The 18,301-nt window shown below is 38.1% G+C and overlaps 1 pseudogene; it reads right to left on the bottom strand.

Annotated features, from left to right (window-relative positions):
* Window positions 1-16,776: 16,776 nt before the first annotated feature.
* LOC110317176 overlaps window positions 16,777-18,301 on the bottom strand; it is a 7,008-nt pseudogene continuing 5,483 nt past the window's right edge.

Below are 18,301 nucleotides of genomic sequence, written 5' to 3'. Positions count from 1 at the left end.
GGGGGAGGGATATAGGAAACTTTCGGGATAGCATTTGTAATGTAAATAATGAAAATAATAATAAAAATATAAAGGCAGTTGCAGCTCAGCTTAATTACTTGAGTTCAAGGCCAAGGACTCACTGGGTCAGAAGAATGTACTAGCCAACTTCTCCAGTTGGTTCTCTGACCTTCACATGTAATTTCATATTTATGTACACACATATAAACATGAGATTAAAAAACGAAAAAAATAAAATAATGTCATAGAATAAACCAGGTCAAAGACATACCTATATTCCACAAGAAGCACATATAAAACACAACAAAGATAACAGAATAAAAAATCTCCATGCATTTTATAAGTAAAACACTAAGCATACAGAAATAAAGTGTATTGAAAGCTCTAAGAGAAAAGTTTCAGATGAAAACTAAAGTAAACCCATTAAATGGAAAAATGAACTTCCCTAATTACAACAAAATGTTGGAGTACAGACTGCTGATTTCTTAACATAAACTTTCAAAGCCAGAAGAACCTGCAAAACTAAATCCCAAGTGCTAAATGACAGCCAAATTAAAATAATATAGTGAGCAAAACTACTGCTATGATTGAAGGAGGAACAATTTCTACATGGAGACAGCCTAGAGATATTTTATATTCAAGAAACTAATCCAAAGGAACCATGGGAAGCATTATTTTGGGGTGAAGGGAGAAATGAGCATAGAAGAAAGACTATGAAAACATGGAGCCATAATCAATATAACACAAAGTACCATTGAGAACACAACACCCTAAATCGACATGGTGAACAGAACTAAAACACATCGATACACTTTAATATTAATGATCTCAAGTCTCCACTCAAAAGTTACAGACTGATTGAACGGATAAAGAATCAATTGCCATTTATCTGCTGACTCTAAAAAACACAACTTAGTTGTAATTATATAAATCACCTTAAAGGAAAAGAATAGATACCATTACTCTAATGGAAGCAGGAAGAAATAAGATATTACAATCTTAATATCTGACAAATCATGCATTGAAGTAAAAACTAATCAGAAGAAACAAAAATAGACATTTCATTCTAATCAACGGATTAGTTGACCACAGACATATTATCATTCTAAGCACATATGTATTCGTGACACCCAATTTCATAAAAAAGAAAATTTACAACTGGATTAAAAGATACAGATTAACACAAATCCACTAACACTAGGTGATTTCAGTAACCAGCAAGAGATATGTCCTAGGTCTGTATATTTCTGGAATCAGGAGTTAGAATATTTGCCTTTCTCCTGGAACTTGAGCTCTTGGGAAGTGATGGAAATCTCTCCCTCTCTCTGTCTCTCTCTGTCTCTCTCTGTCTCTGTCTCTCTCTCTTTCTCTCTCTCTCTTTCTCTCTCTCTCTCTCTCTGTCTCTGTCTCTCTGTCTCTGTCTCTCTGTCTCTGTCTCTCTGTCTCTGTCTCTCTGTCTCTCTCTCTCTGTCTCTCTCTCCCTCTTTCCCTTTCCTCCTCTCTCTATCACCATATTCTCTCTTGCTCTCTTTTCCTTGATCTCTATTTCTCTCTCTTTACATCATCAATATTATAATCAACTATAAGAATGGAAGCAGAGAGAACTACAGATGGGTGTGAAGTGAACAAAATATGGCCTTGGCCATATTTTTTGGACTCTGAATAACTGGAGATTACATTAGAGAGTTCAGAATGAAAGACAGGATCTTTCTTAGTAGTACTCTTTTACAGTAAACATGTAATAGAGGAAACTATATGTTGAAATGGCCCAATTATCCCTTCATCCAAAACTAACATAGAATCATAACTCCAAGAATGAAAGTAGACCCAGGTGCTGGATAGCTTTATATCAACTTCACACTAGTTAAAGTAATCTGACAGGAGGAAACTTCACTTAAAACAATCTCTAAAGGATGTAGGTGTAACCAAGTCTGTAGGGTATCTTAATGTTAGTGATTGATGGAGAAAGTCTACTACATTATAGGTGGTACAATTCCTGAGCTAGTGGTCCTGAATTCTTAAAGGAATGAGACTGAACAATTAAGGAAGGCAGCAAGGAGCACCCTTCAGTGGATTCTGCATTTGCTCCTGAATCCCTCCAGGTTCCTGCACTGTTTGAATTTCTTTTTTTTATTTGATATTTTCTTTATTTACATTTCAAATGCTATCCCGAAAGTTCCCCATACCTTCCCCCTGGTCTTCCCCTGTGCTGGGTCATATAAAGTTTGCAAGACCAAGGGGCCTCTCTTCCCAATGACGGCCAATTAGGCCATCTTCTGTTACATATGCAGCTAGAGACACGAGCTCAGGGGGTACTGGTTAGTTCATATTGTTGTTCCACCTACAGGGTTGCAGCCCCCTACAACTCCTTGGGTACTTTCTCTANCTCCTCCNTTGGGGNCCCTGTGNTCCATNCANTAGCTGNCTGTGAGCATCCACTTCTGTGTTTGCCAGGCACTGGCATAGCCTCACAAGTGGCTGCTATATCAGGATCCCTTCAGCAGAATCTTGCTGGCATGTGCAATAGTGTCTGCGTTTGGTGGCTGATAATGGGATGGATCCCCGGATGGGGTAGTCTCTGGATAAGTCCATCCTTTCATCTTAGCTCTAAATTTTGTCTCTGTACTTATATCCTTTCATGGGGGACTAAAACACGGAAGTGTAAGGCAAATAAATCCATTCCTCCCCAACTTGTTTGTGACCATAATGTTCATCAATTCAATAGTATTCTTAACTAAGTCATGTTGGTACCAGAATTGTTTTGAAAAATACAATGTATTTGAGAAGGATTATGATTACAATTTGGACCTTTAAATTAGAAAAGCTATTGAGTGTTGAGATTTCAGTGGGCTTTTCCTAAGGCACTTGGAAGCTGAAAACATTAAGATCAGTACAGATGATAGTATCCTTGATTATAAAGTTTCAGAGGGAAGTTTATAAAAACTCTGCAAGGAAATTTGTTGTGGAATTAAGATTTTATACTTCTGGGTAGCTGGAGCTGAAGAATTAGTCAGCTGTGGTTAACAAAACACCAGATTGACTAAAGATAAATCTTTGGTTTGCTGAAATACTAGATTCTTGTCCACAGGAACTGAAAAATTAGTGGAGATTAAAAAGAGACCAGTTTTGGAAGTGTTTTCCGAGAGTCACCACACAAAAGCTGTGTTGTACACGGCTAAGGATATACCTTAGGCTGAAAGCCAAAGTTGTAGTGAGTTAACTAAATGGTACTGGATTTGAACATATGAATAGGTCAAGAAGAATAACTGAATCCTAGCATTGTTTTAATGAGCCTCAGATTGGTAAGTTGGAATTTCTGGAACAGTTGCTCCTCTGGGCTTTAAGCATGAGGACTGCAGATGAAGAGGTACCTGACAGGGTGTCCAAGCCAAAGAAGTCTTGGCAGAGTACAGGAGGCTGTGGGATTTATATTACTCAATGTGAAATTCAAAGTAAGAGCATGGTACCAAGAGTTAGATGAAGTATTTGTCAAAAGATGATCAACTGAGACAGATTTTGGGAGGCTTCATATCCCTTTGTTTAATATGTATGAAAGACTTTAAAGAATCAGGGTATTTGGAATATTCAGCAGATTCACTCTTTAAAATCTAATTGTCAATTTCTACTCTGTACTTCCACTTGCGCCAGATCCATGTGCCAGTTCACCTCCCACACTCCACAGCCTGCCTGTCTCCCAGGAAGTTTGGGTTAATAAGAAACGTGGGAAGTCTTCCCTAACTATGAACACAGAAGTCCTGTACAAACCAGAATACAGGTCTGTTGTAACCATGGACAAAGGAGGTCCCTCTCTAAGCAGAGACTGAACCGTCTGCCTCCCAGAAGGCTCTAAACTAAGTCACAGAATTCTACGTACCTCCAAGGAGGCCTGCTCAAAGACTCCCAGGACAGTTAAGAGCCTAGATAGCCAGATGGTCAGAGTCTGTGGTATCCACCACAGTCTGCCCTAGATACCATAACATACCTGAAAAGAAAGATGCTGACCTGAAACCCCATCTTATGAAAATGATAGAGTACCTTAAGGAGGATATACCTAACACCCTTAAATAAATAAAGGAAAACACAGGCAAACATATAGAAGCCCTTAAAGGGGAAACAAATAAAACCCTTACCAAAATACATGATTACAAAATCAAGGAGTTGAAGGAATTGAAAACAATGGTATAAGACCTAAAGATGGAAATAAAAACAATAAGAAAATCACAAATGGAGGTAACCCTGGTGATGGAAAAGCTAGGAAAGAAATCAAGAGATGCAGGTACAAGCAACACCAACACAATACAAGAGTTGGAAGAGAGAATCTCAGGTGTAGAAGATACCATAGAAGATAATGACATCCATTTAAAAAAAAAAAAAAGTGAAAAAGCTCCAAACCAAAAACATCCAGGAAATTCAGGATACAATGAAAAGACCAAATCTAAGAATAGTATGAATAGAAGAGAGTGAATAATGCCAGTGTAAAGGACCAGAAAACATCATTAACAAAATAATAGAAGAAAATTCCCTAACCTAAAGAAAGAGATGGCCACAAATACAAGAAGCCTACAGAACACCAATTAGATTAGACCAGAAAATAAACTCCTCCCATCACACAATAATCAACACTAAATGCATATAAAAAAGAAAGAATAGTAAAAGCTGTAAGGCAAAAGGGTCAAGTATCATATAAAGTCATATATATCAGAATTAGACCAGATTTCAATACAGAGACAGTAAAAAAACAGAGATCCTGGACAGATGTCATCCAGACCCTAAGAGAAAACAAATGCCAGCCCAGGATTACTATACCCAGATCTCAAATAGAACAGATGGAGAAACCAAGACATTCCATGACAAGACCAAATTTAAACAATATCTTTCTACTAATACAGTCCTATAAAAGACAATAGAAAGAAAACTCCAACACTATGAAGGTAATTATACCCAAGTAATTAATCATCTCACGAGAAATCCAAAAGAAAAGAATTACACATACAGAATACCACCTCCAACAACAAAATTAACAGGAACTAACAATCACTGGTCTTTCATATCTCTCAATATGGCTCGATTCAATTCAATTCAATCCACTAAAGGTTAACAGGGTAACAGACTAAATACTTAAACAGGATCGTTAGTGGGAGGAACTGATAACTAAAACCTGGTTCCCAAGTTGTTTCTTCATTGAGTCAATAAAGACAGCAGAAGCCAATCTCTGGGCAAAGAGAAAAGGGTAGGTTTTTCAGGGTCCCAAGAGGAAGATGAGGGGACACGGAAAGATTTGGGATTTGGACCAGGCCGTGAAGCAGATAGGAAGTGGCAGACATGTAGGTCTCTGGGACCAATAGTTTGTAGCCTCCACAGGCAGCGATTGAAGCTAAGGAGAATGGGGCTGGATATTGTTGGCCAGCAGTTGTGTTATTTGGCTGGTTTTAAATATTAATATTGTCTGGTGTTTTCCATCTGTGGTGACTCAAATGGGCAGGAGAAAGGGCATAGCTGTGTGTGTGTGGGGGGGGTGATCACTAGAGGTTTGGAAAAGCTAACCATGGGAGCTAGGTGAGACAATCATTGCAAGCACTGGGCAAGGAGCTAGTGTACAACAAGGACTCAGCATTTTTCTGCATGCAAGAAACACCTCAATGAAAGACAGTAACTACTTCAGAATAAAGAGCTGAAAAAATATTTCCAAGTAAATGGTCCTAAGAAGCAAGCTGGAGTAGCCATTCTGATATCCAATAAAATATACTTCCAACCAAAAGTTATCAAAATTATGTGGAAGGATATTTCATATTCATCAAAGGAAAAATCCACAAAGATGAACTCTCAATTCTGAACATGTATATCCCCAAAATCACCCACATTTTTAAAAGACACTCTACTAAAGCTCAAAACACACATTGAACCTCAGACAATATTAGTGGGAGACTTCAACACCCCAACCTCACCAATGGACAGGTCATTGAAACAGAAACTAAACAGAGATAGAATGAAACTAGAATGAGTTATGAACCAAATGGATTTAACAAGTATGTACAAACATTTCACCCAAACCCAAAGCAATATAACATCTTCTCGGCACCTCATGTAACCTTTTCTAAAATGGATCATATAATCAGACTCAAAACAAGGCTCAACAAATACAAGAATTATGAAATCCTGCATTCTGTCAGATCACCACAAAGGCTGAATTTCAATAAAAACAAAAATAACAGAAAGCCCACATAATTGGAAACTGAACTACTCTTTACTCAATGATAACTAAGCCACTAAAGAAATAAAGAAAAAAATTAAAGACTTTCTAGAAATCAATGAAAATGAAGGCACAAGATACCCAAAACTATGGGTCGCAATAAAAGCAGTGTTAACAGGAAAATTAGTAATACTGAGTGCCTACATAAAGAAATTAGAATGATTCTATACTAGTAACTTAACAATACACCTGAAAGCTCTAGAATGCAAAGAAGCAAACACACCCAAGAGAAGCAGGTGGCAGGAAATAGTCAAACTTGGGGCTGAAATAAACCAATTAGAAACAGAGAACATTATAAAGAATCAACTCACCCATGACCCCGAGGTGATAGCAGAAGATAGTCAGCCATCATTGGAAAGAGAGGCCCCTTGGTCTAGCAAACTCTATATGCCCCAGTACAGGGGAATGCCAAGAAGTGGGAGTGAGTGGGTAGGAGAGCAGGGCACGGGGAGGGTATAGGGGACTTTTGGGATAGCATTTGAAATGTAAATGAAGAAAATATCTAATAAAAAAAGAGAGAGAAAATAAAAAAGAAACATGTAAGCATAAAAAAAAAGGAATCAACAAAACCAACAGCTAATTTATGAGAAAATTAACAGGATAGATAAACCCTTAGCCAAACTATGTAAAGGGAACAAAGGCAGTATCCAAATTAACAAAATCAAAAATTTAAAAGGAGACATAACAATAGAAACTGAGGAAATTCAAAAAAATCACCCTATCATACTAGAAAAGCCTATACTCAACAAAGCTGGAAAATCTAGATGAAATGGATGGTTTTTTTAAGATAGAACCTAAGTACCAGATTAAATCAAGATCAAGTGACTATCTAAATATTCCCGTAAAACCTGAGTAAATAGAAGCAGTCACAAAAACTTTCCAAACCAAAACCACCCAGGACCACTTGGTTTTAGCACAGAATTCTATGAGACCTTCAAAGAAGAGTTAATACTCCTCAAACTATTATTCCACAAAGAAGAAACAGAAGGAACAGTACATAATTCTATGAAGCCACAGTTATTCTGATACCCAAACTCTACAAGACCAAACAAAGAAAGAGAATTTCAGGCAAATTTTATTTATGAATATCGTTGCAAAATGCTGAAGAAAATTCTTGCAAACCAAATCCAAGAGCACCTCAAAACTGTCATTGACCACCATCAACTAGGTTTCATACCACGGATGCAGAAGGGTTCAATAAATAAAAATCTATCAACATAAACTACTATTTAAACAAACTCAAAGAAAAAAGTCACATAATCATCAAATTAGATGCCGAAAAAGCCTTTGACAAAATAAAACACCCCTTCATGTTAAAAGTTTGGAGAAATCAGGAATTCATGGTACATACCTAAAATAATAAAAACAATATACATCACACCAACAGCCAACATCAAATTCAATGAAGAGAACATAGGAACAATCCCTTTAAAATCAGAGAAAACCAAGACTTCCCACTCTCTCTCTATTCAATATAGTACATGAAGTTCTAGCTATAGCAATTAGACAACAAAAGGATATCAAGGTAATACAAATTGGAAAAGAAAAAGTCAATTACTTTTTGCAGATGATGTGATAGTACACATAAGTGATCCCCAAAATTCTACAAGAGAAACCCTATAACTAATAAACAACTTCAACACAGTGGCTGGATATAAAATAAATCAAACAAATTAGTAGCCTTGCTTTATACAAATTACAAACAGGCTAAGAAAGAAAGTAGGGAAACAAGACCCTTCACAATAGCCACAAATAATATAAAATATCTTGGTATAATCTTACCAAGCAAGTGAAAGATCTGTATGAGAAGAACTTCATGTCCCTGAAGAAAGAAATAGAAGAAGGCCTCAGAAGATGGAAAGATCTCTGATGTACATGATCGGTAGGATTAAAATAGTGAAAATGGCCACCTTACCAAAAGCAATCTACAGATTCAATGCAATCTCCATCACAATTCCAACACAATTTTACACAGTCTTAGAAAGAGCAATTCTCAGTTTCATGTGGAAAAACAAAATAACCAGGATAGCCAAAACAATTCTCAACAACAAAATATCTTTGTGGGAATCACCATTCCTGACCTCAAACTTTACTACAAAGCAATAGTGATAGGATCACATGGTATTTGTACAGAGAGAGAAAAGTGGATCAGTGAAACAGAATTAATGACCCATGAATAAATTCACACACGTATCATCCCTTTAATCTTTGACAAACAAGGCAAAACCATACAGTAGAAAAAAAAATAAAGCATCTTCAATAAATGGTACAGTACATGCTGATGAGGATGTGGAGAAAGAGCAACACTTCTTCATTGCTTCAGTGGGAGTGAAATTTTGTACAACCACTCTGGAAATCAATCTGTTGGTTTCTTAGAAAATTGGGAATAGTTCTAAGTCAAAACTGTGCTATACCATTCTTGAGCATATATCCACAAGACACTCCTCTAAACCAAAAGGACACATTCTTCACTGTGTTCATAGCACCTTTTTACCTAAAAGACAGAAATTGGTCTTATGTTAACATCTTTGAGATATTTGGAATTAATTTTTATGTGGCATCTGAGACAGGGCTATATATTAATTATCTTATATGTGGACATAGAATTTTCCTGCACTATTTAGTGAAGAGGCTGAGTCTTCTGGAGTGTGTGTTGTTAGTATCTTTTTAAAAGATTGGTTCCTGCAACATAATGACCCAATGCCTTTATCTTCTCTTCTGTTCCACTAATCCATGTGTCAGGTTTGGTGACAGTACTATGATGTTTTGTGTTGTTTGTTTGTTTGTTTGTTTGTTTTACTGTGGCTTTATAAAATAGTTTGATATTGTGATCATTTGAACATTATAAAGAATAGATATGTCATTTTCCACTTTGTTCTAATGAGAATATACTGCACTTTTCATTTATCTTATACACTAGTGATGCTACTATCCTTATTAATAAGAATGCTGTTACACCCACAAATATGTAGACCTCATCACTTGTTTAAACCCATAAGGTTTTATCCATATCATTATTAGAGAACTCCAATTCCATACTTCAGTTGAAAGCATTCTATGCTGCCCTCTGTGGTCATTTGTGAATTCTGGATAAGTGGATGTTAAAGGTACTAATTCAGTTGGGTTAAATCATCCATATGATGGTATGCACTGAAAAAAATGACCCATACTAAAACCAAACATAACTTTCATCAACAACTGACATGTATAAGATGAGTGCTAGGCACTAGAAGAGGACAAATGTACAAGAACTAAATTTTCAGCATGTTCTAAGTTCAGTTTCCAGCTCATCTGTTGGCTACAAGCCATGAATTAGTAAGCAACTGCACATCTGTCTACATCTAATTCCATAAGAAATATATTTGTAATCTCTGAAGCTTTACACATGTTCCTTCACATGTCTCTCATGATTCTCCCAGAAAGAGGTTGCAGTGCTATAACTATCCACTTCTGGGTGATGTTTTCATAGTGTGCAGAATCCTCAGTAAGCCAGGCCCTAACCTTATCTTCTTCGGTCATCTGATCATAGGTTGCATCCCCTAACTCATTTCAGAGCATGCTTAAAGATGAAGACATTCTTATAGTAGAACCATGGCCATTCTTCATTTCCTGCTGTGCCCTATCACATAAACACTACTTCTACTTGATGTTGGGTGGCTACTGTGCAGATCCAACTTCATAAATTGGTTGATCAGAAAACACCAAACATAAATTAGAGCTAGAATCACATGGTAATCTGGTAATCAAGTGTTTGGTTTCTCCTAAGTTTAAATAACAGTGCAAGAGATGTCTCTCCAAAGGAGATTATCTGCCCACAGAGTAAGGTAGAGTCTTAGTGCCAAATCCTAAGGGTTTCCACTGTGATTCACAGTGATAGAGGGCCCTGCTGAAGCTCTTAAAAGAATCACTGTATACTATTGAAACTCATGTTTCCTGGGTCTATGAGATCTTGGGCACAAGTAGAAAAGTTGCATGTACCTCAGTATAGACCTATTGAAGAATTTTATCTTTTTTTTATTAGATATTTTCTTTATTTACATTTCAAATGTTTCCTAGTTTCCCCTCCGAAAATCCCCTATCCTCTCCCCTTGCTCCCCAGCCCACCTGGCATTCCCCTATACTGGGGCATAGAACCATGGGCCTCTCCTCCCATTCATGATCTACTAGGGCATCCTCTGCTACATATATAGTTAGAGCCACAAGTTCCACCAATTGTTTTCTTTGACTGGTGGTATAGTTTCAAGGAGCTCTGGGGGTACTGGTTAGTTCATATTGATGTTCCTCCTATGGGGCTTCAGTCCCCTTCAGCTCCCTGGGTATTTCTCTGGCTCCTTCATTGGGAACCTTGTGCTCTGTCCAATGGATGACTGTGAGCATTCACTTCTGTATTTGCCACACACTGACAGAACCTCACAGGAGACAGCTACAGGCTCCTGTTAGCAGTCTCTTGTTGGCAACTGCCTAGTGTCTGGGGTTAGTGGTTGTTTATGGGATGGATCCCCAAGTGGGGCAGTCTCTGGATGGTTGTTCCTTCAGGTTCTGCTCTGAACTTTGTCTCTGTAACTCCTTCCATGATCTTATTCCAGTATTATTGAAAACTAGAGATTTTGCCAAGTGCCTTATTATATCAGTTGGAGATAAGCATCCAACTAAGGAATGTGTTGTTCCCAATATCTATATAGGTCCAATAAATATCCTGTCTTTTTCTTGGTAATAGGTGGAACAAGGTGCAGAAACTTACCTTCTACCTTGGAAGGAATATTTCTACATGTTGCACACCCTTCGAAGTTTAGAATGTATCCTGAGGTAGAAAGTCATTAAATTTAGGTTGGATTATTTTTCCATCTTCTAATGTGCATGTGTATTATCAACAGGTTCCCAAATGCTTGTACTTTCTGCTTTACTTCCTCTAAGTAACATGTCATCAATAAAGTAGACCAGCATGATATCTTGAGAAAGAGGGAAGCGATCTAAGGATTTACACCTGGCATTACCAAATGAAAACAAATTGCTTTTGTTGGTCCTTAAGAACAAGAACTTTCTAAAAAACATTTGTGAGGTCACTATCTGCTTACAGATATCAGAAGAAAAGTTAATTTGCCCAATAAAAGATATTATATCAGGAATAACAAGTGCTATTGGAGAAACATCCTTACTACGTTCATCATATTCAACAGTAATTCTACATGAATGAATTCTCCACCATGGAATTCTCCAACTTTTCTCTACATGGACCAAACAAGAGATAGTGGTGGGAATTATTACTTTTGCATCTTTTTAATCCTTGATTTCTGTAATCCCCCTGTGAATGGGATAGTGTTTTTGCTTCACTATTTTCTCTGGCAAAAGCAACTCTAATGGCCTCCCATTCTGCTTTCCAATCATAATAGGCCTCACACAGCAGGTAAGGAAAAAATGTGGGGATTCTGCTGTGAATGAGAATTCCTGAAAAAGGCCTATATTTGGCTGTGATCTAAAAAAACTCCTGAAAGGAGGCTGTGTTTCCAGAGACCTTCAGAAAGACTGCAACTTATAGGACTGTGGAGACATTGAACTTTTGTAGGATCAGAGGCTCATGCCATTATCCTAGGCCAATTTTAGCCTCTGGGACAATCATTCCTTGGCCCACTCTGTATCTGAAGTAAAACTTCATGAGTAGATAGAAAAACATTTAGAAGCTATAAATTTAAACATCCCCTGGTAATGAATAAAATATATTCAAAGCAATTAGTTTAGCAGAGTGCTAGGTCCTGCAAACCCAAGAGCTGAGAATGTCATCAGACAACATCTTGAAGGTCTAAACAGGCCTCAACTTTCTCAGTGTGCTCACCCATCTCATATGCCCACTAATGCAATATAAATTTGCATTTATTTATAATTTTCTTTGTTCTGTAAAACTGTAACAACTTTATAAAACTGTTTCTACAATGGAACACAGACTTTTGGGGTAAAATCAATCTATGTTCTCTTTAGGAGTCACAGGCATGTTTGAGATGAAAGCTGTTTCTTTTATCAACACAGACAATTTTTAGGAGTCTATACCTTAAGTACATACCTTGGGATTTTGGCTATAACCAAATAACTACAGTAGGGTCCCACTGTGAATCAGATCGTATCCAAAGTTCCATCAGTTACCTAATACCCATCAATCCTTACTTTAATTGGAAAACCATGATACTTTTGAGGTTTCTTGGAATCATTGTCAAATCAGAACCAGTGTCTACTAGATCTGGAAAATCTGAGAGTCTATATTTCCAAGCATATAGTTACACAAGTAAAAGCTGAGAGTTTCTTCTTGAGCATACTCAGAAAAGGGCTATCAGGAAAACCATTCTTTAAGCTGCCAAAATCTGTGTTAAGAATTCATGTCTTATGTGCAAGAGAGCAGGGGCCCTTAACAAATACAATATTTCTTTAGAACCAAGACAAATAGGTTTTTAAATTATTTTATTTATGTACATTCCAGACATTGCACCTCTGTGGTACCCAGCCCCCACTTTTCCTCATCCCATTCACCTTAGCCTATGAGAGGGAGCTTCTCCCTCCTTCCCTCACTCCATAGGCATCCCCCTTACCTGGGGTTCCAAGTCTGTACAGGATTTATCACATCCTCTCCCACTGAGACAAGAAAAAACAGTCCTCTGGTACATATGTGGCAGGGGACTTAGCCCATCCATGTGTGCTCTCTGATTGGTGGTTTAGTACCTTAGAGCTCAGAGGGGTCCAGGTGAGTTAAGATTGCTGGTCTTCCTATGGGTTTGCCATCCCCTTCAGCTTCTTCAATCCTTCCCCTAATTCATCTATAGTGATCCTTAACTTCAGTTCAATGATTGGGTGTAAGTATTTGCATCTCTCTCAGTCAACTGCTGGTAGGGCCTCTCAGAGGACAGGCATGCTAGGTTCCTATTGGTAAGCACATCATTGTATCAGTAATACTGTCAGGCCTTGGTGTCTCCCCTCCTCACCCCCATGACATGGATCAAAATTTGGGCCAGTCACTGGACAGTCTTTCATTTAGCCTCTTCTTCACTTTGTCTCTATAGTTCTATGACAGAGAAACAATTCTGGGTCAGAAATTTTAAGAGTAGGTTGGTGACCTCATCCCTCCCATGGGGGCCATGTCTGGAGGTGGGTTCTTCAAGTTCCATCTCCTCACTTCTGGGCATTTAAGTTAAGGTCACCCCATTGAGTCCTGGTTGACTTTCCCAGGTTTCTACGGCTTTCAAGAGAGTCCCCCACCCACCTCCCATCCATACTGGTGCATATTTCCACTCATTCTCCTATGCTACTTGGCTTCTCCCCTGTCCCCCCTATAGCTGACCTAGATCCCCTTTTCCACTCCCCTTTCCCTCTCTGACACAGGTCCCTCACTTCCTCCCTTTGTCTCCCTTCTTCTAAGTGGGATTGAAGGATCCTTACTTGGGCCTTCCTTCTTGTTAAACTTGTGGGTTGTTTCCTGGATATTCTGTACTTATTAGCTGTTATCCACTTAACAGTGAGTACATACCATTCATGTCTTTTAGAACTGGGTTACCTTACTCAGGATGATATTTCTTAGTTCAATTCATTTTCCTGCAAAATCCCTCATGTCCTCGTTTTGAATAGCTAAATAGTATTCAATTGTGCAAATGAACATTTTCTGTATTGATTCTTTGGATTAGGGACATCTGGATTGTTTCCAGCTTCTGGCTGTTACAAATAAGTCTACTGAGAACATAGTAGAGTGTCCTTGTAGTATGGTAGTAGAGCATACTTGTGGTATGGTAGAGCATCTTTAGGGTGTACACAAAAGAGTGGTATAACTGGGTCTTCAGGTAGAACTATTTCCAATTTTCTGAGCAACCACCAGATGATTTCAGAGTGGTTGTACCAGTTTGCAATCCCATCAGCAATGGAGTGGTGTTTCTCTTTTTCCACATCCTCACCAGCATATGCTGTCACTTGAGTTTTTGATCTTGGCCATTCTGATGATTGTAAGATGGAATCTCAGGGTCAATTTGATTAGCATTTCCATGATGACTTATGACACTGAACATTTCTAAAAGTGCTTCTTGACCATTTGAGATTCCCCTGTTTAGCATCTCTGTTTAGCTCTATACCTCATTTTTAATTGGGTTATTTTGTTTGTATATAAGTTCTTTATAAATTATTGATATGAACCCCTTTTCATATGAAGGTTTGGTGAACATCTTTTCCCAATCTGTTGCTACCATTTTGTCCTATTGATATAGTTCTTTGCATTTCAGTTTTATGATTTCCCATTTATTAATTGTTGATCTGAGTGCCTGAGCCACGGGGACTCTGTTCAGGAAGTTGTCTTCTGAACCAATGAATTCAAAGCTATTTTCCACCTTTTTCTATTAGTTATAGTGTATCAGTTTTAGGTTGAGGTCTTTTATGTACTTGGATTTCAGTTTTGTGCAAGGTGATAAATATGGATCTCTTTGCATTCATCCACAGGTAGTACCCAGTTAGACAACCACCATTTGTTGAAGATTGTTTTTCCCATTGTATAGCTTTGGCTTCATTGTCAAAAATAGTGTCCATGGGTGTGTGAGCTTATTTCAGGCTCTTCAATTTGACTCCATTGTCTTACCTGTCTGTTTCTATATCAATACCATGCTCTTTTCAATACTACTGATCTGTAGTAGTGCTTGAAATGATTGATGGTGATACCTCTGGAAGTTCTTTTATTGTACAGAAGATATTGAATCTGTAGGCTATCCCTAAGATCTGGGATAGGGAAGGCTCCTAGGAGTCAATGAGGCTGACCTTAGCCAAGCTGCCCAATAGTGGTAACATGGAACCTGAGCACTCAACCACCTGAAACCAGGCAGGGCCTACAGAGGATGGATAAGATCACCAACATACCTCCAAATCTTCCAACCCCAAATTTGTCCTGTCTAAATAAAATGCAGGAACAAAAGTGGAGCAGAGACTGGCAGATTGACCAATCAATAATCAGCCAACTTGAGACCTATCCCATGGGCAAGCGTCAATCCCTGACACTATTGATGATACTCCATTATTGTTCAGACAGGAGCCTAGCATAGCTGTCCTCTGAGAGGCTGTAACCAACAGCAAATGGAAACAGATGCAGACATTCACAGTCAAACATTGGATGCATGCCAGAGATCCTTATAGAAGTGTTGGGGGTAATAGTGAAGGCCTTGAAGGGATGAGAACACTATAGGAAGACCAGCAGTGTCAATTAACCTAGACTCCTGGGGGATCTCATACACTGAACCAACCAAAAATATGGGTTGTAGCAAGGCTCCTGGAACATATGTAGCAGACCTTGGCTGAGCAGGAGACAACAAGTCTAATACAGAAACTTGATGAAAGAGAGTGGGGAGATACTTCTTAGAGGCGAAGGGGAAAAGGGAGGGATGGAGGGAATTCTATGAGGGGAGAACAGGGAGGGGACAGCATTTGGGATATAAATAATCAAATAAATAAATAGATACAAAATTTCACACAAAAAAGTAATATGTCAGAAAAGTGAGATTACTTAGAAAAAAAACTCTTGTTTTCACATAAAAGCTTGATAATGTAAACAGCGAAACAGAAAATTCTACCCGATAGATAAAATATGTTTAAGTGAAGTCAGATTCCCTACTGTTGCCAAATATGATGACTACTAATAAATATGAAAATTTTGTGATATAATCTAGTTAAAAATACCTTGAGTATTCTGGTAGCTCTAATATATTAATAAGAGAATTATTGAAGACAGGAAGACAACTCTACATTCATTAGAACCATAAAAAAAGTGACTTTGCTTTTTTAAAATTTATGTGGATGATATTGAAATTGAATCTGCAGTTTAATATATCAAAAATACAGAGCAATACCTCTAACTTTTAATGCTACTCTCTTATCCTTGCAGACGGGAGTCTAATATAACTGTCTTCTGAAAGGCTCCACTTAGCTAATGACAGACATAGATGCAGATACTCAGCTAAACATTGGGCTGAGGTTTGAGTCTTATGGCAGAGTTGGAGACTGATTTAAGGCACTGAAGGGGATAAGAACTCCACAGAAAAACAAAAGAAGTCAACTAACCTGGACACTTGGCAGATCTCAAAAACTGAGCTACAAACCTCAAACAAGGTTGCCGGCACATAGACTGCCTGAATGCTTCTAACCCTGCAAAGACTTGATGTGCCAGTGTGGGGGGATACCCAGGGCACCCCCACAATCTCAGATAAGAAGAGGAGAAGGGATGGGAGGGCGGCTTTGTGAGGGAAGAGACTGGGAGTAGGCACACTGTTTAAGATACAAATAAATACATGAATAAAATTTATAAAATACAAAAAAAAAAAACAGAAAAAGAAAAATATATAATGGGATTACACCAGCATGGGGCATAGAGCCATCTGAAACAGCAGGTAGAGGGGAACCCATGTCCTCTTCAGACCTCTGGGAGCACCAGGAATGCACTTATGCATAGCATACTGTGCATGTAAGTAAAATGAATAAACTACTTTTTTCCAAGAATCATGGTTTAAAAAAATCTAGTAGCACTAAGACTGCAAGTTTTACACCCCACTGGTAATTCTCTTATCAGAACTGATTTGTACCAAAAGAGTAATTGTGGGATAAGCATTTACCACAAACTTCTGAACAATCAAGATGACTGGGTCATGCATCCATAACAGGACTGAGGAGGATGAGATGATGAAGTCCACCCAGTACATGACCACAAAGAAAATCACCAGCAGCAAGATGGTCTGGGTGGCCCTTTTCTCAGGGGATGCTCTCAGGTGGCTGATGCTATGAAGATGCTTGCATTGCCTCTGATGTCTATATAAGATAATCACCATGTATGCACTTGTAGTCAGCATGACTCCTACAAGAAACACATCCCTGGAGGTTGTCACAGTTAAAATCAAGCCCCTGAAAATGGAGTTCATGGGGAAGAGTGAGCAGGATTTAGTGATCCTCAACTGCTTGTTCTGACTCACATTGGTAAAACCAACAACATAAAAGATCAGGTTACTACTGAAGGACAAATTGAAAGACCAAATATAAAATAAAGCATCAATCATGTATTTTTTAATGTTTTTATTAGATATTTTCTGGAGTCCAGATTCTTGAGCTCTTTGTATATATCGGATATTAGTCCTCAATCAGATTTAGGAATGGTAAAAATCCTTTCCCAATCTGTTGGTGGCCTTTTTCTCTCGTTGACAGTGTCTTTTGCCTTATAGAAGCTTAGCAATTTTATGAGTTCCCATTTGTCAATTCTTGATGTTAAGCACATGCCATTGCTGTTCTGTATAGAAATTTTTCTCTGTGCCAAAATCTTCGAGGCTTTTTCCCACTTTCTCCTCTATCAATTTCAGTGTTTCTGGTTTTATGTGGAGGTCTTTGATCCANTTAGACTTGAGCTTTGTACAAGGAGATGTGAATGGATCAATTCTCATTCTTCTACATGATAACCGCCAGTTGTGCCAGCACCATTTGTTGAAAATGTTGTCTTTTTTCCACTGGATGGTTTTAGCTCCCTTGTCAAAAATCAAGTGACCATAGGTGTGTGGATTAATTTCTGGAATTTCAATTCTATTCCACTGATCTACATTTCTGTCGCTGTACCAGTACCATGCAGTTTTTCTCACAATTGCTCTGCAGCTTAAGGTCAGGCATGGTGATTCCACCAGAGGTTCTTTTATTGTTGAGAATGTTTTTTGCTATCCTAGGTTTTTTATTTTTCCAGATGAATTTGCAAATCACCCTTTCTAACTCTGTGAAGAATTGGGTTGGAATTTTGATGCATTGAATTGGGGATTGCATTGAATCTGTAGATTGCTTTTGGCAGGATGGCCATTTTGACTATGTTAGTCCTGCCAATCTATGAGCATGGGCGATCTTTCCATCTTCTGAGATCTTCTTCAATTTTTTCTTTAGGGATTTTTAGTTCTTCTCATACATATCTTTCACTTCCTTAGTTAGGGTCACACCAAGGTATTTTATATTATTTGTGACTATTGTGAAGGGTGTTGTTTCCCTAATTTCTTCCTCGTCCTGTCTGTCCTTTGTGTAGAGAAA

The sequence above is a fragment of the Mus pahari genome, chromosome 2, assembly GCF_900095145.1.
Source record: "Mus pahari chromosome 2, PAHARI_EIJ_v1.1, whole genome shotgun sequence".
NCBI classification, from domain to species: Eukaryota; Metazoa; Chordata; class Mammalia; order Rodentia; family Muridae; genus Mus; species Mus pahari.
The sequence above is the reverse complement of the archived record's forward strand: the minus strand, read 5'-3'. Positions and strand labels throughout refer to the sequence as shown.